Source organism: Martes martes, assembly GCF_963455335.1.
Source record: "Martes martes genome assembly, chromosome: 6".
NCBI lineage: Eukaryota > Metazoa > Chordata > Mammalia > Carnivora > Mustelidae > Martes > Martes martes.
In genome coordinates this window covers 44,942,458-44,966,405 of record NC_137893.1, presented here as the reverse complement: position 1 = coordinate 44,966,405, position 23,948 = coordinate 44,942,458, and positions in this window count along the sequence as shown.

The following is a 23,948-nucleotide window of genomic DNA, read 5'->3' as shown; positions in this document are numbered from 1 at the left end:
TCTTTCAAAAGCAGGTACATCGCAGGAAAGGTAAGTTGGGTAGAATACGGTTGGGTGGTACATTGTTAAAAGAAATAATTTTATGTTTTTATCTTGAACCAGTTGAGGGTCCTCACTAAACTGGTTTCTCATGTCCAGGACGGGACTTTTATAAAATCTGACCTGGATATGCCTAATGGCCCCTACATTACAATGTAAATTCCTAGAGGGCAAGAACATTTCTTAGTCATCTTTGTATTTGGACTATCATGTCCGAGGCTGGCACTTCGTAGATATTCAATACTTATGAAGTCACCTAAATTTTAAAATCCATTTTATAACAAGGTGAAACGAGTTTATCTGTGAGTACTTTTCGCATCCTGTAATTCAATGGTTTCTCCTATTAGCCTCATTTGAGAATGCTGTTGGGACTAAAGGCCCAACTTGATGACACCACTGTATTATCTTCACCAGGTATGGCAGACTGGAGCAGTAATGATTCCCAATTTGTTCATTCTTCTATGTATTCACCAGGAGGTAGGCCCCTCCCACACCGACTCTGAGGTTGGCCATGTGACTTGCCTTGGCCAATGGGACGACAGTAGTTATGATGCAAGCAGGGACTTGAAGAGCACTCGGGAATGGGCACTCGCCTTCTTGTTCTTGGAACCCTGCAACCTTTATTAAGAAGAAGCCCGAGGCAGTCTGCTGGATGGTTAGGAAAACAAGATCCAGTCACCACCACCACCGTAACCAACAAAGACCCAACTGTCACACATGTGCTTGAGGCCATCCTAGATCATCTGGCTGACTGCAGAGGCAAGAGTGGGCAGTTTAGCTGAGACTACTTAAGGTAACCACTAAAACTATCCAGCTGACCCACAGAAAAATTTTAAAAATACATTTGGAAGCATTTATTCATCTTTCCTAAAGAATTCATTGCTGAAGCAATATGAGTAGGGAAGTGCTATAGGAACACAGGAGGCCAATTATTATTCTATTATGTCCCAGAAGAAAATCTCGTTCAATGGCATATACAGGAATTTTAACCTCAGATGGATTCAGATCTACCGTGCCCTATCTTTTGATCCCATTAAACAAGTATTTTTTGAAGGTGTAACAAAAAACTTTCATAGCTATTTTTAGGAATCGTCTCTCTTTTTTTGTACTTTTGGCTTTCAACTTCCTCTTAAAATTGCCTTATATAGATTTCCTATTTGTTAATTATTCTTATTTCTTATTTAAAAAAAAAAAAGAAGAAGAAGAAGTCAAAAAGTTTGATCAGCAGGGAAAAGTTCCTCTCTACCAAAAGACCAAACAACACATGATTCTGAAATCAGAAACTCCCAAATCTTTTCCCACACTGGCTCTGAAGTTAACCATTTCTGGGGCCCAAGTGCCTGGGAGTAAATGAGGACTGAAGGAATCAGAGTTGGCAAGAAAAATGTCTCTCCCTCTGAAGCTTCCAGCTGCACATTCAGTAAAACAGGACATTTAAAGTAAGAGCATAATCTACCTGTCAGAAACCTTTTGATTTCACTTAAACACCAGGCAAACTGACAACCACTTTTCCCACAACTGAGAAGAATCTCCTGAAGTGAGAGGCACTTGAAGACGTGTTAAAATTTTTGCAGCCATTAACACATTCCTAAGAAAAATACTGCTGGAGACACAAGAAAGCCAAGGATAACAATCTCCTCTCTCCAATGAAAACGTTTCGTCTGTTTGATTAAAGGAAGATAAATGAAAGGGCCAGGGCAAACTCACCTCACATTCTGGGCTCTGGTTTGGTTTGCCTTGAGACCAAGTTGTCTAGAAAAAATGCAGCCTGTCTTCAAGTTTCTGCATTCCTGGAGGACGGGAGCTGATGAACTACTCAGCATTCATCAGAAGAGACCAACTGGCTCCCAGGGGCCTCATTCTCTGGCCATCTTTGCCAGGGTGGAAGCAGAATAGAGAAGGCAAGGCAGAGCCGTAAGTGTATGTTCTGCTTATACTGATCCCTATTCCAGAGGAATCAAAGAGAGGTTGCCCTAAGAGAATATAATCCTCTATACCAGGAGACCTGAACTCTGGTCCCAGATCTGCAATAACTCCATGACTTTGATAACTCTGTGTCTCTGAGGTTCAGTTTTCCCTTCTAGAAAATGAGAGGGTTGGTCTGAAACAGTAGTTCTCAAACTGTGAGTTATAGTTATTAGGGATATAGAAAATGAATTTAGTGAGCTTCAACAAGTAATTTTTATAAGCATAAAATAAGATAGGATAGGATTAAAAATACACATATTGTTTCATGAAATTTTATTTCAGTTATTTGATTGTGTGTGTGTGTATGTGTGCGTGTGTCGTTAAATAAAGTCTTCCATAGGGGTGCCTGGGTGGCTCAATTGTTAAGCGTCTGTCTTTGGCTCAGGTCAAGATCCCAGGGTCCAGGGATCAAGCCCCACATTGGGCTCCCTGCTCAGCAGAAAGCCTACTTCTTCTCTTCCCATTCCCCCTGCTTGTGGTCCCTATCTTGCGGTCTCTCTGTCAAATAAATAAATAAAATCTTTGAAAAAAAATAAAGTCCTCCATGTATATTGTGTTTTTGAAAAAGTTTTGATAAGTGCTAGGTTAGGAGCTCTCATAGGTTTTCTCTAATTCTAGCCTTCTGGAGTTTGGTGAAATGCACAAGCACCATTTTGATCAGCCTACCTTCTGGGTCCATCCAGATCTTAGTACATTGAGTACTATTCAGTATAAGCCTATTTTATGTGCATTGAAACCACCAAAATGCGTATGTGTATTAATGCACATGTGTATTTGTGTTTTCATCTCTCTCCATACAGGACCTATGCACACAGCCAGCACTGAAGTACAATGTGACTGATTATGGTAAAACAGAGCAATACAAACCAATGGCCTTCAATACTGAAGGCATCAGTTTTCCAGAAGAGCATCCTGGATGCCCTGGGGCTGTGTTTGCAGGATGCACAGGAGGAAGAGTGGGGGCCAGACACAGATTGCTATAGTTTAGTAACCGGCAGGAATGCTTCTTGGGAAAAAAAAACATTACACCATGAAAGTAGTTGTTTGTAGAAGCAGGATACATGGTCTTGTGACTTAAACAAATTTAAAACAAGAGTAAAAGCCTACAAAAGCATTAACATGCCTAATTCATTCAGTGTTTCTTTCCTCGTACCTCTCACTGTGCCCAGGATATAGTAGACATTCAGTAGATATTAGTTGGTGTCCTATGTGACTTCACTAGACAGTGGGAATCTTCTATCTCAGGAGCCCTTTGCCCCTCCTAGTGAATGGAGAGCATGAATAGCTGTGATATCATCCTACTGGCCAGAATCCAGTCACAGTGCCTACAGGACATAGAAAAGCTTGAAATAAACACGGATATTCAATGAACACTACTGGCCTCTGTTAAAATGAATGCTCTCTCCTTCTTCAAACACTTCATTAACTAGACTTCCAGAATACAACATTCTCTTGGTTTTCCTTTTATCTCACTGGCCTGTCCTTCTAGGTATATTTTGTGATTACTTTTGCTTTAGGTAAGTCTTTTATAGATACCCTATAGCTCAGTTTTTCAGCCCATTTACATTTATTGTCATCATTAATATATTCAAGTATGATTTTAATCATCTTACTTTTTGGTTTCCATTTGTACCACTTTTTCTGTTTCTTTATTCTTCTCTTGACTGTTTTCACATGAGCTTTTTGGTTATTCCCTTCCCCCATTTCACTTTTCTCTCAATATATGGCTTTGGGATTTATATATTCCATTCAACAATGAGCTCACGCTGGCTTGCAGTAAACTCATGAGAATCAACTGTGCACATCTCTTCCCAACTTCAAGTTCAGTGAAATTCACCCTGGTAGTTTAAAATTGGCCATGGAATATTTACATCACCAAAATTGGCAAATGCCACAAATCAAGGCTTTGTTTTCAGAGAGAAAATTGTGACACTATTTATGAGATGACCACTATATTTTTCTTTTCGCAGTTATGTTCAAAATTTTGGTAAGTGTAATTAACTTAACAAAATATAAAATTAAGTCATGAATTCCTTCTGAACAATAAAAACTTTAGAACAACTAGTCTGCTCCCATTAAATTTATAAACTATTATTTTCCAATATTTTAGTACTATCTTCTTTTGCAGCACCATAAATTACACAGTTATTTTATTTTATACACTGTCTAAATTTACCTACTTGCTTATCATTTTAATCCCCATCATTCATCCTTATACCTTCTGAGATCATTCTCCTTTTTCTTGAAATACATGTTTTATGAGTTCCTTTAGAACAAAATCCTTGGTAGTAAATTGTCTTGCATTTTTGTTTATCTGTAAAAAATTTCATTTTACCTTCATTTTTGGAAGATGGATTTTTTGGGTAAGGGGGAAGAATTATAGTTGTTATCTATCAACATTGTAAAAACAACATTCCACAGTCTTCTGGCTTCCATTGTTGCTGTTGAGAAGACTGATGTTGTTCCTATATAGATGACCCACATTTTCCCTCTGGCTACTTTCTATATCTTCTCTTTGTCTTGGTATTCTGAAGTTTTACTATGATATGATCAGGATAGGTTTCTTTTTTCTACATTCTCTTTGAGCTATATGGTGCTCCCTGGAGGTATGCAGTCATAATTTTTTATTAGTTCTGGAAAATTTATAGTTATTCCTTGTTATAAATTCCCTCTTCTCCATTCTCTCTAATTTATTTGAAATTCCTACTGAGCATGTGTAAGATCTATTTCTATCTTCTGCATTTCTCAATTTTGCTAACACATTTTATGTTACTGTACCTCTGCTGTACTCTAGGTAGATTTTTCACATAATTCTAGTTCGCTAATTCTCCCTTCAATTGTGTTTAACATGCTCTTTTACTGATCCATTGGGATTTTAGAAATTAATGTACTTTTAAACATTTATTCTTCTTTGGTTGTCTTTTGCTGCATGGTTAGCTTTGTAATTTTATTCTTCTTGTCTTTAAATATCTAACACTTAGCAGCCCATGGAGGTCCAAATCTGTTGTTTGTTCCTTCTACCAACTCTCCTTCACAGTGGTCTTCCTTCTTGTGTGTTTAGTAATCTTTGCATGTGGACTCACAACTTGATATTATTCTTTGAATCTCCTATAGCCCTAATTTGGGGAAACATTCCTCCAGAGAAAGTTCGATTCTGCCTCAACTGGTCATCAATGAATACATATAACCCAGAACAACCTCTGCCTTTCTAAAGAGTTTTAGCCCAGAGCTAGAGATCCAGATTCAACTTCTCACTACTATTCCAAAACTTAGTATCCTCACAACAGTGTTGCTATAGTAACATAGGCTTTAAGGTATAGGAATGCATTCCTCCCAGCTATTTGCAGAATCTAGCACTTTCCCTACTGCACAGACACCCTGCTTCTCCAACTCCCCTATTGCTCTAGCCTTAATCCCTACCTCTGCAGTCTTGATCTCAGTCAACCATGCTTGGTCCAGCCTCACCTAGTCTTCTGGCTGCCCTGAACCAAGATCAGGTTGTTCATGCTATGTGTTTCAAGATAGGCAAACAAAATATAATATAAGGAAAAATGCATTAAATTGGACAAAGAGCAACTCCCTCTGCCTAAAGTGGTTTCCTGCCCCCACTCCACCCCTGATTCTTACCTATCCGGAAAGCACTGACCATTTTTCAAAACTCAGCTTAAACATCTCTTCTAGGAAGGCTCTGATGACTATTGTGTCCCTATGTATCCCAAAGGGATTTAGGATTCACTCTCTCCTTGCTCTGAGGTGGTTTCTTTTCCTTTCCTTTCTTTTTCTTTCTTCTCTTTACTTTTACATTGTTTTAGAAGAGGAAATGCTCAAAAAATTATGGGCAACTACACATAACCAATAACAATTTTTAAAAACTGCTCCCATGTACAACAAAATTACCAATACATTAAAGAGAAGCAATTGGGAATATTAATTTCTGACCAATTCATTATTTTACTAAATAAGCACTTAATTTGCTTTCAACCAAACTGTTTTTGACCAAATTATCACTTACTACTTTGAACCCTACTAAATCCCACATGCATTTTTTCGTAGTATTTCCAAACTTCTATTTCTGTAGTTGTTTCCTAGAGTACTAAATTATACATTTCTTGGAGGCACTAGTCATTTCCTTCTATTCCCGGCCCATAGTAGAAAGTCTAATATTCATTACTCACTTAATAAGATTAGAGTAATGAATAAATAACATGCAGTATGATTGCTTTATGTCTAAACAAAGTATGTTAGCCCTAAGGTCTTTGTAAGCAAATAGCTTTGTACACTAATGTTTATGGTCTATAAAGTTGGATGCATGTTTTAATGTTGGATAACTGCTTATGTATAAAAGGTCTTTGGACTATTGTGAAAATTATGATCACAAAATTTAAAACCATGATCATTTGCATAGTTTAGAGTTTTTACAGAAGAGAGCACCCAAGTTGGTTTCCACTTCACTCAGATTTGCCTTCTCAGTGACTACAATCTACCTAATTATTTATTATAAAAATATACAAACCCACCAACTACTAGATCTTGGTGGGATGAATCTAAGAATGATCGGTCAAGTTCCAAAAAATATCAAAATGAATGTTAAGGCTTGGGATTTATCATGTTGCACCTGCTTTACAAAATCCTCCTTAACTGATTTGTTGCCAGTTTTCTTAAATTAATGCCTTTTTTGGGTGGAAGGAATGAAGGAGATTGTTATTTTTTTCAGGATGTATCTCAATAAATATTTACTAAATTGAGTATTAGTCTTCATTTATGTTGATTTTGTTGATGTATTGCATGGAAAAATTTGATGTATGCATTCTATTAAAAGCCATTAAAAGCTGAACCTAGTAATTAGGACCCTCCAAATATGTCTATCACTTCCAGTAGTGATGGATTTGGATTTCTAATTCTGCAAACTTTCTATATTTGATGTCAAAATCTTCAGAACTATGGCTAATGACCATGTCTAGGTATATTTCTTTAAAAGATATGTAACCATTTCTATACTAAAATGTCCAACTCATTGAGTGGAGGAAACTTAATTTCATATTGATCCCATTCTTAAAAATAAGAAAGGAGGCTGAATAAATTGTGAAACAGAATCTGAAGTAATCTCAAAAAAAAAAGGGAAACTGAAGTAATCTTACCAATTTGTTATGTACCAGTGTTGGCAAAGATGACAGAATCAAATACAACTCCATTTGGAACGTAGGAGCCAAACATTTTTTGGATTAGGTGATTTCCCCTTTCTAAAGCTCAATTCCATTTCATGTTTTACAGTGGTAAATGGAAGTGACAAGTAAAGTAATGAACAGATCTGGTGAGATCTAATGGGCATGTCACCTTTCCCAGGGACTCTCAACTAGAACCAGGAGGAAAGAGTGAGAGATGTTGAGGAAGCAGCCCATCAGATTGAACCGTGGAGGTTTTTTCATAATACATCTGCTGGACCCCCAAGAAATATGACAATGGGGCATGTAGGAAAGATGGTTACTGTTGTATGTTTCTCCACCTCTCATGCTTATGAACCACTTATGTTTAGAATCTAAGCCATCCTAGATAATATTTAGGTACACTCCATATTTGAATGCGCAAATGAAAATTGATGTACTAATGAATACCCTTTATAATGAAGATACAATGGCCTCAGATATAATAGCTTCCATACTCTATACTTTATAGTTGGTATACTGGCAGCTTTCCGCCCTAATTCTAGTTAATCAGATACCCTAGAAAACTTGATAAATAGTTCATGTCTAATGGCACCCAAACCTCTACTTTATAGAAATCCCGTTGGTCAGTGTATACACTTAAGTTAGTAATGCTGTGCTTACATAGTGCTGATTATGTACTGGGCACTGTTTACTTGCTTCACATCTGAGATGATTTAACCTCACAAATCTCTGTGAAGTAGGTACTATTGTTGTCCTCTTCTTACAGATAAAGAAGCTGAAGCTCAGAGGAGTTAGAGAACTTACGTAAAGCCTCGAAACTAAAGTGTTAGGACCCAGATGTGCACTTGAAATTCAGCACAAAGTTCCTTTCGTAAGAATGTGATACAGAAACCAAATGTTTTCTTCTGTACTTATGGAACCAAAAGAACTACCTAAGAATGCCAGATGAAAAAAATGATAATTCAGGTCATTTTAAAGACATAAGGAAGTCAAAGCTCAGGAGAATTTAAGTTATGAAGACTATCAACTTTCTTCTGTTTTTCTTCTCTTCATGGATTTCTATTCTCTATTTATAAGAATAGGAAAGCTGAAAGAATCCATAAGTTAAAAACAAAATACACCTTCCCTATTAAAAGCTGGGGTGGAATCAAGTATCTTCTATCACTGTTACTCTTCCAACAACTATTACAGAATGGATCCTGAGTGACTGCATATTAAGTAGCATATAGTTTCCCCCAATGGATAATTGTTGGACATCCAGTCTTCACACCCTCATTCTAGATTCTTTCTCTTCATAAAAAGTCACAAGACATGTTATGGGTGAGCAGCTTGAGTTTGCCCAGAAGGTGTCTCTATGCTAGACAGTGATTTTCTCGCTGACCTCCTCTTGCTGGCATTTTTATTGCCTAAATTGTAGTTTTGTGGTTCACAGTTCAAGAGCCAATGACACAACTGCAGTTATACTTTAAGATTTTCAGATATGACAGACTACCTCCACTCAAGTGGACAATAGCTTCCACACACTCGATAAAGCTCTGCCCCATGATAGTTTTATGTAAGAGGAAAGAGGCAGAATGGGTGTGCTTAGGAATAATGCCAGTGCATTCAAATACCATCAAGATACAGTATGTATTTATTTTTCAACTAAATGCAATCATTATTAATGTTAATGTTATATACTGTCTTGCTTTTTCTTTTCTCACCCCATACAAACATGAATCCTTGACACCCATCAGGTTGACCAGAAAAGGAAGGCTCAAATCACTATCTTCATAAGTGTAGACCTATTCTATAAAAGAACCAAGTTAGAAGATAATAGTGCAAAAATCAAAATATAAGCAACAAGTATGAACAACGCCTGGTAAACAGTTTATAATGTTGAATTTCTACATCAGAGAAAATTTATATTCAAGATGACAAAGCTATTAAAGAAGAAATATTTATGGATCTCAGCCCCCATGGATGGATCATGAGGTAGGGAGGAAGGGCAAATATTCTTTAGACAGGACAGAAAGTAATGGAAAAGTATTTCTACCTCAACAATTTTTTGAGGGAGTTGAGCTCAGGAAACAGATTTCTGATGGACTAGTATTTGGGTCAGCCAAACAATCAACAAGGAGTAATCAGGGGAGGCCATTTCGTCCTTCATTCTGTTGGAGGCAAAACTGTGTTGATGTATAAATGTGCCTCCCGGATTCCAATTGTTGTTCTCACTCAGCAATGAGGCATGAAGCCTGGGAAACCACAGATATTTGGATCTAAGAAGGTATTTTATTTCCCCTCTCCAGGACTGTAGAGTGGAAAATACACAAGGCACTCTATCTTAGTCTTGCAAATTCTCATAGACATATAACTTTCTTCCTCTGAGCTTCAACTTCATTAACTTGATCTGTACATAATTCTATTATCAAAAAGAGCTCCCTGGTATATACATCCCAGGCAGGCCAGGAAGAAGATAGGTGGATTTTGTTCCTTCTTATAGGCCACACATCTCATCCTTTTAACTTTTTAGGTGCCAGAAATAGACCATCTTGAAGTAAAGCAGCAACAATCTCTTTGTCTATTTAGCTTTTATATGCTTTGTTTGAGTAAGTTTCTCACTGAAAAGAAGAAAAATGGTCCTCATCCCATCCAACACACACACACACACACACACACACACACACTTTTTTCCCCTGAATCTCTGTATCATCTTAAATCCTTCAGGATTGAGTCAATCCCAATCTCTTTGAGTTGGATAGTGGGGGGCGGGGTGAGACAGAGCAATGAATTCAGGGTTTCCCAGCATGGTTTTTACTTTCCTGAATCCTTAGAGACCTCCCTCCACAACTTTTTTCCCAGCTGTAGCTGGAAGCTGTAACAGATCCAGAGACCATTTTAGAACCTCATTTGTATTGTCCTGACACTTAGGAATCCAGTTTCTGTTACAGGGATGTCATCAAAGTTGGTGGGCTCAAAACATGACCTACTTTTTAAAACCCATCTGTTAGGAGCCTATAGATTTTCTTGGTTTGTTTGTTTCTGGCTGTCTAGAGAAAGAGCAGCAGCAACGTTCTCACTTTCCAAGCCCACCCCCAAATAATGACCAACCGAATGTTCACGAGGAAGGAGTCCAATACCTTCCAGATACACAGCAGGCAACAAACAAACAAACAAAATTAATCTGGAGGGTGAAGAGTGAGGGCAGGAAGTAGTATTCAGTTTAATTTATGCACAACTAGGTTATTTCCCACTCCAGACAAGACAGCAGCTTTAGAAAGCAGATCACAAGATCTACCAGTTACCTGGCCAAGCTTTTGCCACTGTGGGCTCACAAGGTTATGTTTCCCTCCAACAATGAGGTTCCCTATACTTTGCAGACCAAGAAGACAGATTTGGGGACTGTAGGCTACTTAACCTAACCCCCTACTGCCCTGGGATAGTAGCTCTTCAATCGCCCTCTCCGTTGATTCTCCCCTGGCTCAACGGCTAGATGTGTGCATGTGCCAACACACACAAAATGAAACCTCTATGTTCCCCAAAGATGATCATTCCTGAATTGGAGGAAAGCTACAAATAGGGAGAGTGAATAGGAATGAAGGAGGGAGGGAGACAGAGAGGATGGGAAAAAGGGGGAGAGGGAAGAACAGAGGGGAGGGGGAAGAACAGAGGGGAGGGGGAAAAACAGAGGGGAGGGGGAAGGCAGGAATTAAAAACAGGACATTCATAGATAATGACTATTTAGCTAAACCCTTCATCTCTACCTAAAAGTCAGATACCAGATTCCATTAACATTCAATTTCATGTCAAGTGGACCCCAGTCCAGTTTTAGATACTGACTCAGTAGTTCACTGTAATATGGTTCAGGAGACTATTTTAGCGTCTTTTAATTAAAGCCCAGCCCCTCATGTTCTTACTTCTAATCTGCAAGTGTGTAGAGAATCTTCCTTCTCTACAACTGACCCCACACTCCACTTTACTCTTGCCACTCTTACGATTAAAACCTGCCAGGGGCTGGCTCTGCCTGGCCCATTGGAAAAAGTTCAGGGTTCATGGCCTGACATAAAAGGTGCTCTGCTCCTGGCTCAGATCTTCAATTTCAAGCTTATCTTTACTGTGCCTCAATGTGGATGCTCACAGAATGGCTCTTCCCCCTCTAGGATTATATCTGTAGTCTAAGTGAGAAGGAAAGTGGAAGGGAATAAGAAATGAAAGGTGGTACCTGTACCAGGAAAACAAAAATGTTTCCAGAAATCCCGGAAGCACATTCATTTATATCTTATTGGCCTCAAGTGTTCACAGTGCCACCAACAGCTGCAAAGGCATTCGGAAAGGCAAGTAATTCCCAAAAGACAACGGCAGTTCTGACAGTGAGGAGGAAAGGGAGGATGGTTATTGGGTAGGCAAATTGCAGTGTCTCCCAAAGAGCCCCAAACCAACAGTTCCAAGAAGTACGATGTACTTTGGTGACAAGTTAGCCAAATACTACAATGATGCAGAGCCAAGTTCTGTAGAGTAGCCTATGAAATTCTAGAGGATTTTGTTATAGCAAGCCAACCGTAGACAGATGGGGTATCAACTATACCAAACCATTTCATCTAAATATAAATATGTTTTGTAATCTTTGTGCCCTCCTTTCTGAGTTCTGAGACCAAATCATGAACTATTAAGAAACAGAAGGTGATACACCAAACGGGTTAAGGTACTAGAACATTGACTACTTAGCTATTCTTTCTAATTAACTTAGTTCAGGGGAAAAAAATGAGTATCAAAATCATCCAACATTATAGCAAACAGCTTAAGCCCAGGCACAGTAAGGTGACTGATATTTTTGCGTTGAGTCAAGCAAAAATCACACCAATACTTGCATAGTCTCAGTCTGCAGGCAAAGAATCAGAACTGATATAAATCCCTTTCTACGTGAGAATCTGCATGAAAATGGAAAATAAACGCAAGGGTGGTATTTTTAAAAAATGATCTCAGTTGCTTTCAGATAGGTCAACTCTAGAGGTGAGGATGGACGGAAACAATTGTCTTTGTGACCCAGTCCGAGACCTGAGTGAGTCACATTCTCTAAGAACTCTGGTAAATGAAGCTGGACTGTTGCCGGGAGAAGGAAATGGGAGTCTTTTTCATGAGTACACTGAAACACCTGACAGCGTTCCTTAAAGGAACTAAGGAAAAGTCTCTCCTGGGCTTGGCACCAGCCGAGAAGCTTCCCTTCCTTCTTCCACTTTGTCACCAGTGTCTACCAATTTGGGCTGGTGCCACTTTTTGGTAACTTTACTTTTGGCTTCTGTACTATCTTCTGTTTAAAACGTAAGCTCCCAGAGTTCTGTGGGTTTTGTTTTAAGTTTAGCATGCTTCTGAGACAACCCCAAAGATTAGTGTTCCATGCCCATATCTGAAGAAATGGCAGAGCCCAGGCACGGTCCAGGGACTCAGCCTTCCAAGCTGCATCTTGAGACTGACTTGCCGTGTGGGCTTCAAGGCAATTCATCTCCCTCCTTCCATTCATTCATCTCTGAAGTGGGAATAATTGCAGCCGTCCACACTTACAGCACCGTTTCCTTTGTCATTAAATATTTATTAAGCATCCACATGCATGACACAAAGTTGGAGCTGCACAGGCTCCACCAGACAGACCTTGTCTCTGGCTTTAGAGAGCTTTCATGATGCAAAGACAGGCAGAATCTCGGTACATAAGTACAGGGCTGGAGAGTGAATATTTGTGTGAGTGAGTGACTATGTGTGTGTGTGTGTGCGTGTGTGTACGCACGCGCACGCGCTGAAGAACAAAAGCTGGAACCACATCTTGTTCGCCATCTTTCTTTGATGTTAGGTTATCTCTGGCCATTAATATACAGAAATATATTTGAATTTCAAAGCCTCTGGATTTCACACTACAGCATAACCAGATTCCACCTCCTTTTCTACTTGCACAAAGAGCATTCACTCCCATATGCCCAGAAGGTATTCACATAACAGGTACGGGAGATATGCCCCTCAGAAGAACACAGAGCAAACCTTCACAGCACCAATGAGATTCTCATGTGCTGGTGTTACCTAAGCATATAATAGCTCTACGGCATTATTGCTGATGGTAGGGTCAACGTGTGAGACTGAATTATAATCGCTCTTGCTGCTAAGAAAACACTTTCTCTGGGAGAAGAAGGCATTTAGAGAAGTGGTAAGCAAGAGGGCGCAGAATGAAAGTCACCGTGTTATAATCTGCACCCAGCTATGAAACTCCAGCCCTTCCCATTAACCTTGTGTCAATCTGTATTATTAAGAGACAGTCAATTATGTGAGGTACATTATAATTTTTTTTTTCAGTGAGCCATAGTTGGAAGTTTTCATCTGGGCCCTAGCTGTGTTTCCCTTGTTTGCTTAATCTGGGCTTTTGGTCTTCCTGAAAGATGAAAGCCTGCCATTTTAGCCTCCATGCCTCATAATATGTGCGTTAAACTCAGCACTGCCTCATTATTTATTAATGTCAAGTTATTATACTTCAGGGGAGGATGGGGGCCGGAGCCGCAATGGTGACAGATGTTCCAACAGATCAGCTTATATAATGAGAAGTTGGGCCAAATCTGTCGAAAGAGGTGTTTTTTTAAAAAACACCCTGACTTCAAAGAAATGAGCTGTGGCATCTGTAACATCTATGGAGCCGTGCCAGTGGACGCGAGTGCGTGTGCAGCCGGGGGGCACAAGTCATGCGATTATTGGAGCTTGTAGTGCAGTGACTGGAACAACATCTGGGCTGCAGCAAGCTGGCCAGGACATTTAAAAAGAGCTCCTGCGGTGCCTCAAACTTTGATTTTACAGAGCTGTGGGGAAAGAAACAGGCTGCATTCAGAGCTCATGTGTTTTGGCTCACACATTTCATCCTCGGTCACCGCGGAGGGCCCCACTCAGCCGGGGAACCTGAGGGACACTGTTGGACCGTCATTCTCTGTCCACCCGGGCTCTGAGGATTTGCACTGGGGCCTGGGCCGGTTGAGCCCCCAAAAGAGTTAAAAAATAAGAAATACCTATTGCCAATCCATGAACATGACACTTATTCTTTCTCAGCAAGAAACTCTCAAGAGAGGCATTTGTGCAAGAACTTGACACTTATCAGTTGGTTTTGGGTAGTATGCCATTTGGAAACAAAATAGCATATTGTGTGTGCGGGTGTAGCAAGGGAGTGGGAAGACTGTGTCCTATGGCTGAGAATTAAGACTATCCATTCCTAGTGCCACAGTTTCCCAGTAACAATTTCCAGCATCATGATGTTTCAAAAACACTTTTTCCATTTCCCTTCTAGAATATTCATCTGTTCAACAAATATTACTGTGAAACTACCATATGTGACATAGAACAGACAGAGTACTGGACAGAGAGAAGGTCTGGGAAATGAACTGGAGTAAGGGAGCCTCACTTACTGCTCAGATGCCTTGGAAAGCATTTATGAGGCGCTCAGGAAACTAAAATTCTCTAGCCTAGTGCAAGAGGCAGAAGAGCAGGGTAACGAGGAACGTGGTTTCTGGAGCCAGAACTCTTGGGTGCAAATCCTGACTTTGCCACCCACAGGTTGTATGACCTTGGGTACATTATTTAATCCCTCTTTGATATGCAGTGTCCAGGTGATGGAGGTGATAATAATAGCATTAATAACCTAGTACAGAGGTTCGTTAGGAGCAAACGTGTTAAATTATGTATGATGCATTTAGAATTCTACTTGGCACACAGCAAGTATTATGTAAGTAACTGCTCCTTTAAAACACATGTATGCGTGCACACACACACACACACTCTCTCTCTCTCTCTCTCTCTCGAAAGATGTTATTTCAGAGCCGAAGCCATCAAATGTGAAAACCGAAACTTCCCACTCTTATTTCTGCATCATTCTCTTTTCAGCCCTCACTTGGCCAAACTCTTTCCTGGACTCCCTGATTCCAAAGTTGTTTTTCCAACTCTGTGTGTAACTTTTAATCAACATAAGCTTCCTTTGCCAACCTTTTATGTATTACAAAGTTTGGAAGCGTTCTACTCTCAAAACACATGCAGCAGCCGAACCCAAAGTGCAAGTTGTACCTGTAAAATAGAAAAAGAAAAGGAAGCCTGGGAGCCTGGAGAGAAGTCACTCAGCAGAGAGAAGTGAACCGGGGCTGAGGGTCCTGGCATTAAGGCTCTGACGTCCTAGTGCCAACTAACATTTAAGAACCCTGGATAAAGTGGGTTTGGGCCAAATCAGACCTGCTATGAGTTCTGTCCTGAGTACTCACTAGCTGTGTAACTTCGGGAAATTAAATAATCTGGTTGAGTCTTGAGTTTCCTCAGAGGTAACATGGGAGTCACAATGTTGCCTCCTTCCTAGCACAGTGACATAAACAACACCATGTAAAGTAAGTAAAGGACTTAATAGAGTATCTGCAACGTGGGGAGTGGGTGACAAAGAGCAGTTATTAACAGGGGCCGCCCAGTAGTTAAGGAAGAGTGTGAGGAAGGAATGGCCCGCACCAGGAAGAAGAAAGAGAATAAACCTCCCAGCTCTCTGCCTTTCTTCCTTCCAAGCCACAGATGCTTAACAGTGCCTGCAAAGCCTACTCCTCATTGCTTGATAGAAGAGGGGTGGGCTAACAAGAAACCCCAGGCTGTTTACTCAGGAAAACAGAGACATACCTATAATGGAATCAACATGAAGACCAAATTTCTAAAAACTTAGAAAGAAACCACTGTTTTCTTAAAGGTCTATGAATGCGGATCTTTGTGCCTGAAAACGACATGGCAAAGACACCAACAGAGCAGGAGGACTTAAAGAATAACTTTAACAGGACCATAATCCTTACAGGGCTATTGCCTTTGTTCCGATCTCTCAAAGTAACACTCATCCTGGTGGAACAGTTCAGTTCACATGTTTCAGGAACTTACAGAATGGTCTCAATGCAGAACCCCATAAATGAGTCACTTTGGCAACAGCACATTTTTTCCTCTTCTTCTTCGAAATTCAGCAACAGCAGAAAGAGATCAGAGTCTCTGGAAACCACAGTGATAATCCTTCTTATCCAACCTATTTTCACTTTGGGAGGAAAGATGGTGTCAGGGCCCAACAGATTTTTCTTCAAGTTTATGGTGGGTCAGCTCAACAGACATGAAGTCCAGCTTCCTCTTTGATAGCTCCCTTTTCCCCTTATCTAATGCCAACTCAACTTTGCTTTTTATTGGATTTCCATTACTTCAATGTTCTTCATGGAGACTCGGTTTCTGTAACCATTACAGCTGATGGTAGTTTAGTACTTTGAACATCCTTAATTAACTCGCTCCATCATGCAGACCAGGCACATTTCCATCAGAAGTTGCTATCTTGTCCTTCAGCCTAGAAACTTTGGCATGGTGCCCTCTCAGAAAGCCTGGACTGCATCTAAATCCGTGTGGTAGAGAGAGAAGCCAAAGAAATCCGTTCTGGGAAGACTCAGGCTGGGAACAAAGCTCTACCGTCCAAGCAACAGGGGACCAGCCACACTCAGAACTGTTCCATGGGCCGCCCTCAAGTCTCCATGGGTCAGTTTTACTTGCCCCATACCACTTGCCCCATCCAGAACCCCTCCACTTCTCGTACTATGACAAATAAATCCAAAATCCAATTTCAACTGTGTCTGTTCAAAATACATTCAACTCTAGCACACCAGGTGTACCTAAGGCTTATCATAAACCAATAATCATTTTCATAAAGTATAAAAGAAATTCCTCTTTTCTCCAATAATTATCCAATGGTTGTCTTTATGGAAATCTATCCTGAGTCACAACCATTAGCTGCCCATAAGTATAAATGACTTGTTTTTATCCTTTAGCTGAGGAAGTATTATATGGCTACTACAGTGGATATGAGGTACCTGTTAGGTATTAGTCCCATTCTGTGACTTCAAGGATTTTAATTCATAAGGTCTATATAAAGCTACCAAATTCATAATAACGGCTATTACTTCTTAACTAACTGCTTACAGTGATCCTGTGTTCTGCTTCTCTGAACTTCTCTTTTCAGTCCTTACTTTCTAAAGAAAAAATGCCCTTTTAGCTCGAAGACCCATACAGGTCCTCCTAGGGATCTCAATGCTCATACTTCTCATTTTCCCAATAATTCAGGAATAAGACTGAATCCACTCAAGTGTGTAACAGAATTAAATTAAATCCCCAAATCACAGGGCTCTGGCTCTCACTGATTGAGAACCATGCTAATATGGTAGCCAGTAGGCACCCGTGGCCACTGAGCACTTGAAATGTAGCTAAAGTTATTGCTGAAGTAGATTTTTAATTTTACTCAAACTTAGTTAAGTTTAAATTTAAAAACAGAAGCAATGTAAAATATTTTCCATTAAATAAAACATTATTGATTGGGAAGAACTACACTGAAAATTTAGCATCCAAACTGAGATGTGCTGTTAAGTATAAAATCGACAGTGGAGTTCAAAGACTTAGTCCAAAAAAAAAGAAAAAAAAAGTAAAATCTCCCATTAATAATTTTTATATTAATTGCATATTTAAATAATAATACTTAGGATATACTGAGTTCAATAGAATATTTTATTAAAATTAGGTTCACCTGTTTCTTTTTTTTTTTTTAATTTGGCCACGAGAAAATTTAGACTGACATATGTGGCTCATTTTATGTTTCTATTGGGCAGTGATGCTCTAAAGAATAATTATAAAGAGAATAAAAAGAGTAGTTTCTACACTAGTTTCTACTGAAATGCAAGGAGAGAAAGATAGAGGAAGGAAAAATTTAGCCCATCTAACTACATGAAAGGAAAATAATTTTATCTGAGATCAAATCACTGGCTCACAATTCCCTATAGGTTTCGTTTTCCAGTCTCTGTTCTAATCCAAACAGTGCACTGGCTACTTCTGAGTGATGAGATTGCTCTGCGAGACCTTGGCTACCCAATGCCCGGGACATGACACACGCACACCCCCTCCCCTTACAAAAGTGCTTAAAATGCTGTAATAAACACACAGCTTACAGCAATGGCATGAAATGCTCCCTTACATGGTATCTGCGTGGAGCTTAATTAGATGGAAGGATTACAGAAAAGTTTGTGTCATAACGATTCTTTAAAGTGAAACCGTAGATCAAAGTTCACTGCTGCCAAATATACAACTTGAGAACAAACTCAAGTGCTGCTATTAATCATGGTTTCTGGGGATTTGATGACACAGATTAAACTGCTGTAAAGAATACTGCTGTGCTTCACATTCTTGCAACTGTCATCAACGCTTCTGCCAAGTGTTCACAGAGCAGGAAGGAAAGCTGTTCAGCATTTACTGGAGGTGCCTCTTTCCCTGAGCTTTGTTAAAAATCTGGGCAACAGGTTTAGGGACATGACAACACCTCTGAGGTATCTGCAAAGCCTCCACTTTCTTAGAAGGCAAGAGAAGTCATGGAAAGATGGAGAGGCAAAACGGAGGAAGAGCGTGGAGGCCAGGGGCTGGGGGGCACCAGCAAACTGAGAGCAGATACCACACTGAATTTCATTTCCATCAAACTTTCAGTCAGATAGAAGATTTTCCATAAAGATGCTATAAAATATTTTAAGTAGCTTATAATGTACCATATTTCAAAGATATGGGGATATGTAACTTTTTTGCTTCATTTTTAATGTCTTCCAAACCAAGATGTTTCTTAGAGTTGATGGCATCCCAGAGAGAGATGCTCTATTAAGGTTGCCTGTGAGCTGTGTGCCCATGCTGGTCCGATTTTAATCACTTTTCTTTGAGGGCACTGTTGGTACAACAAGGATTGAGTTTAACTGCAAAATATTATGTTTTTAAGAAGAGTACATAAGGATACAATATTGAAACAAAAGGCTATTGTGCATGTAAAAAGGCACAGGGACTGAAAGGTGTGGGCATAAATTGGTAGTATAAAGTCATCAGTGGGTGAATGACATCAATTCCACGTGCCCTTACAAAGCAACGACCAAGTGCTTTACAGGACTAAACAAGTAGAAGAAGCCACCTTAGAGTCTATTGAAGACAAGTTCAAAGTGGCGCCTGGGTGGCTCAGTAGGTTAAGTGTCTGACTCTTGATGTCAGCTCAGGTCATGATCTCAGGGTCATTAGATTGAGCCCCACATCCAGGCTCTGCATTGGGCATGGAGCTGTGTGGGGTTCTCTTGTTCCCTCTCCCTCTGCTCCTCCCCCACCCCTCTCTCTCCCTCTGAAAAGAAACATAGCCTATTGCATGCCAAACAATGCAATGGGTGACCAAAGAAATTGCAAAGCAAGAAACTAGCGTGATTGATTCGTGTGTCGCACAAGACCATGGATAAACCCTTGTATCACATTTAATTAGTATCATGTTTCTTTCTTAGTGGTTCCAAAACTGGTAACACATGTTTGATTCCAAAAAATTACATATCATCACATCTATATATATAGATATAGATATAGATAAATATAGATATGGATGATAGAGATAGAGATAGAGAATGTGGGATATGGAGAGGCAGTAAAGAGCTTGTGCCCTTGGTTTATTTTGGGTCCCAGTGATATGCTCCTAAGGGACTTCCTTGTCCTTGGTAAATAATAAGTTGTCCCCTGTTCTCCCTTCTAACACAGAGGATGCTTGGATGAAATTTATGTGTTTCCTTATTTAAATAACCGTTTTAAAATATGAATCACTTGGTTTTTTATAGGGGAACCACATTCAGTTACAGAAATGATGAAATCTCCCTGTACCCTCTTGCCAGTAAATAAAAGAATCTTTCCCTTTTTCCTTACTTAAGGTCTAATGGACCAGAGTGATTTACTAAATAATACTGAGAGGCTGTCATGATTGCCAGGAGAATCAGAGGCTTGCTAGTTCGCAGACAGACTGGTGTGTGTTTGCGAGAAGCAAACACACACCAGTCGCATCTGTGTGTCAGTCTCCTTTTCTGAGCAGGCTCGTGTTTTTAATACCATCCTCTGGTCGTTGCACAAGAGATGTTCCCCATCCTTTCCTGGCAAAGCAGTCTCACAAATGTACTTGGTTTGCAGAAACAAGAGACATAGGAAGCCCGTACAACACACACTGTATGAGGGGCAGCAGTACAGTGTGCCCAGGGTTCAAGTGTGTGTGTGTGGAAGGTCTAAGCCTAAAACTTAAAATCAAGACCAAGAGTATTCTTTTCTTCAATTGCGTTCTTCCTAGAATATGTTCTCCTAGCACCCTCAATACCCCTTGCATGGAGAACACTTACACCGTGGTGATTTTTATATTTGTTTGAGTTGGTGAATGTCTGTTTCCTCTGTTCAATCAGACACTGTGTTCAGCACATTCTGTGTCTTATTCACCACAGTGCTCTTAGTGCCCAGAAAGATGCCCACCCCACAAATGATGGCCATGAATATTTGTTAATTTGGAAATTAAAACATGTCAAGGAGACTTGGGATCACAATTCGTGCTATCAGAATACTAGGCAATGACATCAAACAATCTTAAGATTTAAATTTCAAGCTGACAGGGTCTTCCTTAAGCTAAGACAGCTCCAAGATCAGAGAACTTTAGCACAAGGTAAACTTTTCCTTTAAGGAACAAGTTGATATCATTCTTCTTCTCTGATTTTTCACTTTCTCAATATATTTCCTACTTCTTTTAAGAGGCGTGGAAAAAACAATCTTCTCAAATGAAAATCTGACTCTTAGCAATCATTTCCCATAGCATTTAGAAGTTCTGGATACATGTTTCCAGGGAGATCATAGGAGGGACAGCTGACAGTTTCATTTGTCCTCTTTCCAATCTCTAGAAGTAAACTCTGCTAATTAAAGAGGCCATTGGACTGATGTGGCCCTAATTCTGTGGCAAACTACACCAGCAGACCAAAATCCGAGCCTGTAAAGCTCTATAGTTAGAAAATCAAAACACTAAGGACAACCAAACACAAACAGCCCATAGGCTTTAAGCTACATTCGATCAATAATTTCCTTACTTGGCTTCTGCCTCTCCTCTGTAAATGTTTGTCCCCAAGTTCCTGTCCACGGAGCGCTCCTAACCATTTCCAATTTGGTACTGTCCATCCAGAATTGATTTTTGCTCAGATAAACTCTTAAGATATTTAATATGCCTCAGTTTATCTTTTTAACTACTCTTAAAAAACCGAGACTTTCCCACTGGCTTCTCCCTAGCTCTAAATCCCTCAGTTACCCATTCATGGTGGGGCCTGTTCATGGGAAGTAGGTAGAAAGAGGAGGTTGTGTTGAAGGATATGTTTTGGTGATTGCTCCTGCCAACCAATCGCTTTCTCTGACAGGTGTTTTAGTTAAAATCAGCAAGAAGCACCTTCTTCCCTTCCTTCCCTTTCTCCCTTCCCAGTAAGGATTTTTCCGCAATCGCTCTTACTGCCTTGATCTCTTTTCTTCCACGTGCTGTCAGACCCCATTTAAGCATCAGAAGACTAAGGCTGAGCCCCAGCTGGTCACTTGACGGGGATGACCATGGGCGACTCCTTAACTATTACAAGCCCCGATTTCTTCACTTATAAACTGAGGAGCAGAGCATCTCATGGGATTGTTGTAAAGAAATCATGTATGTTGTAATTGAAATCATGTATGTGAATATGCAGTATGTACTAGAAAATGCTGCACAAACTCCAGTTGTTTTTTTATATCTCGCATGAGGAAAATTCTGCATTACTTTGTCCCCACCTTTCCCTGAGAGTGTCTTCTTAACTCATCTGATGGGAGCAAAACAGGAGAAAGACTCATAATAAATGATTACCTGCCCTTCAGTCTGGCTTGACAAGAGGAGATGACGAGATGATATAAGATAACACTTTACCCTGTAGTTCAATGACAGGTAGTGCCCGGGGGGGCGGGGAGGGCAAGAAAGGGTCCAGGGTGGCCGTCACCTTGGAAGGTGACGACTGAGCCCACAAACAACCCTCTCTGCTTGAGACCTAATAAGTGTTCTTCCCAAAGCAAACCTTGTCAAAGGGAATTACAATGTGTACACGCCCCAGAAAATATGGTGTTGGCCTCTCTACCTGAGAGAAGGGAAACAATGGGAGGCCTGGGTCATTGCTGGGTGCTTGTATAAGATGACCAGCTGTTTGGAGGACAGAAGGAGAACTGCAAAGGTTCATGAATGAGTTGCCTGGCAGAGTCACACAGCATTAGCCAAATTTTAGTGACCACAAATTCACCACCTACTCACAATAACCCTCCAGAAGCACCTTCCACACAGGAGGTGAACTATGTACTGAAAAGATTTTTTTTTTTTTAGATTGTATTTTATTTATTTGACAGAGAGAAAGAGATCACAAGTAGGCAGAGAGGCAGGCAGAGAGAGAAAAGGGGAAGCAGGCTCCCTGCTGAGCAGAGAGCCTGATGCGGGTCTTGATCCCAGGACCCTGAGATCATGACCTGAGCCGAAGACAGAGCCTTAACCCACTGAGCCACCCAGGTGTCCCCATGAAAAAGCTGTTCTGTCCATTGCCCATTATCCAGACTTCTTTCAGGACATGCATTACTTTCTGCCTTGCTGAGTTTCCTGGAGCTCACTGTCCAAAATGGTAGCCACTAACCAAATATGACTATTTAAACTTGAAATAATTAATATTAAGTAAAATTTAAAAATCAGTCTTTTATTGTATTTGCCTCATTTGAAGTGCTAGCCACTTGTGACTACTGTATGGGACAATGCAGATGAAGTATTTATGTGGTTGCACGAAGTTCCTTTGGACTATTACCCATTTTTTTAAATTTTTATTTAAATTCAGTTAGTTAACGTAGAGTGAAGTACTGGTTTCAGGAGAATTTAGTGATTCAGCACTTACATCCTCCATTTTCCCCAGCCTTCCTGACTTTTGTCAAGTAGAGCCTTGCCTTCACGGCTTTCCTTGATCCCTCTCCTCCTTGCCATATTATCTTAGTCACATCCTCCAATGTTCCTGGTACTTGGTACTCCCTCTTTGTACTCTTGGTACTACCTCTATGTTAACATTAACTGTGTTGTATCTTGACTCTGTGTTTGAACATGTGACCCTCTGATGAGGCTCCGAACCAGCCCCAAAAGAACAACTATTTCTTGCTCATCACCACATCTCTTGCAGCAGAATCAGTCATGGGCAAGTGCTCAACAAATTCTAAATCCAGAGATGAATGAATGAGTAGACTTCATGTAATAATCCAACAAATGGGTTAGGAACTCAGGCTGTTATTCACAACCTTCTCCCTGGGGTTCAGAAAGATGCATTACACACTCACATAGAAAATAGGAAAAAAACAGACACAAAATTCAGTTTTATCAATCTGGGCAGATATCTGGTAGCCCCAGAGCAGAACCAGGTAAGAGATACTCTGTGAACTCAGTAGGGCCTCCTTCTGTATGGATACTCTTCCCCGCATTGATTCCTATTTTGCCCCCAACGTCTTAGGTGGATCTCACCACTAGAATATGAAAACAAACAAACATGCCAAAGTACTCTCTTACATTCCAGAGAAAGAGGAATGGACAGATAAGCAAGAAGGAGCATGTGTGCCCCAATATGCAGTGTCCCACTCATCTAAACTGCCAGCCCCTAAGATGGCTGGCACCAGCTGCTGGGTCAACAGCCATTGTTATGGTTTTTCTCAGAGCAAAGATTTTCTCCAAAGTGTCTTGGGTCTCCACCAAGAGAGAAAACATATTTTTTCCGGACACAAACCCCTAAACCATGGGAGATGGAGAGATCTCTAGGTCCTCTTCTGCAATTTTATTTTTTATATTATAAAATAAGGGCTTTTTCTAGACGAAATGATATTTACCACAATATCAACTCACTTGCATAGATATAC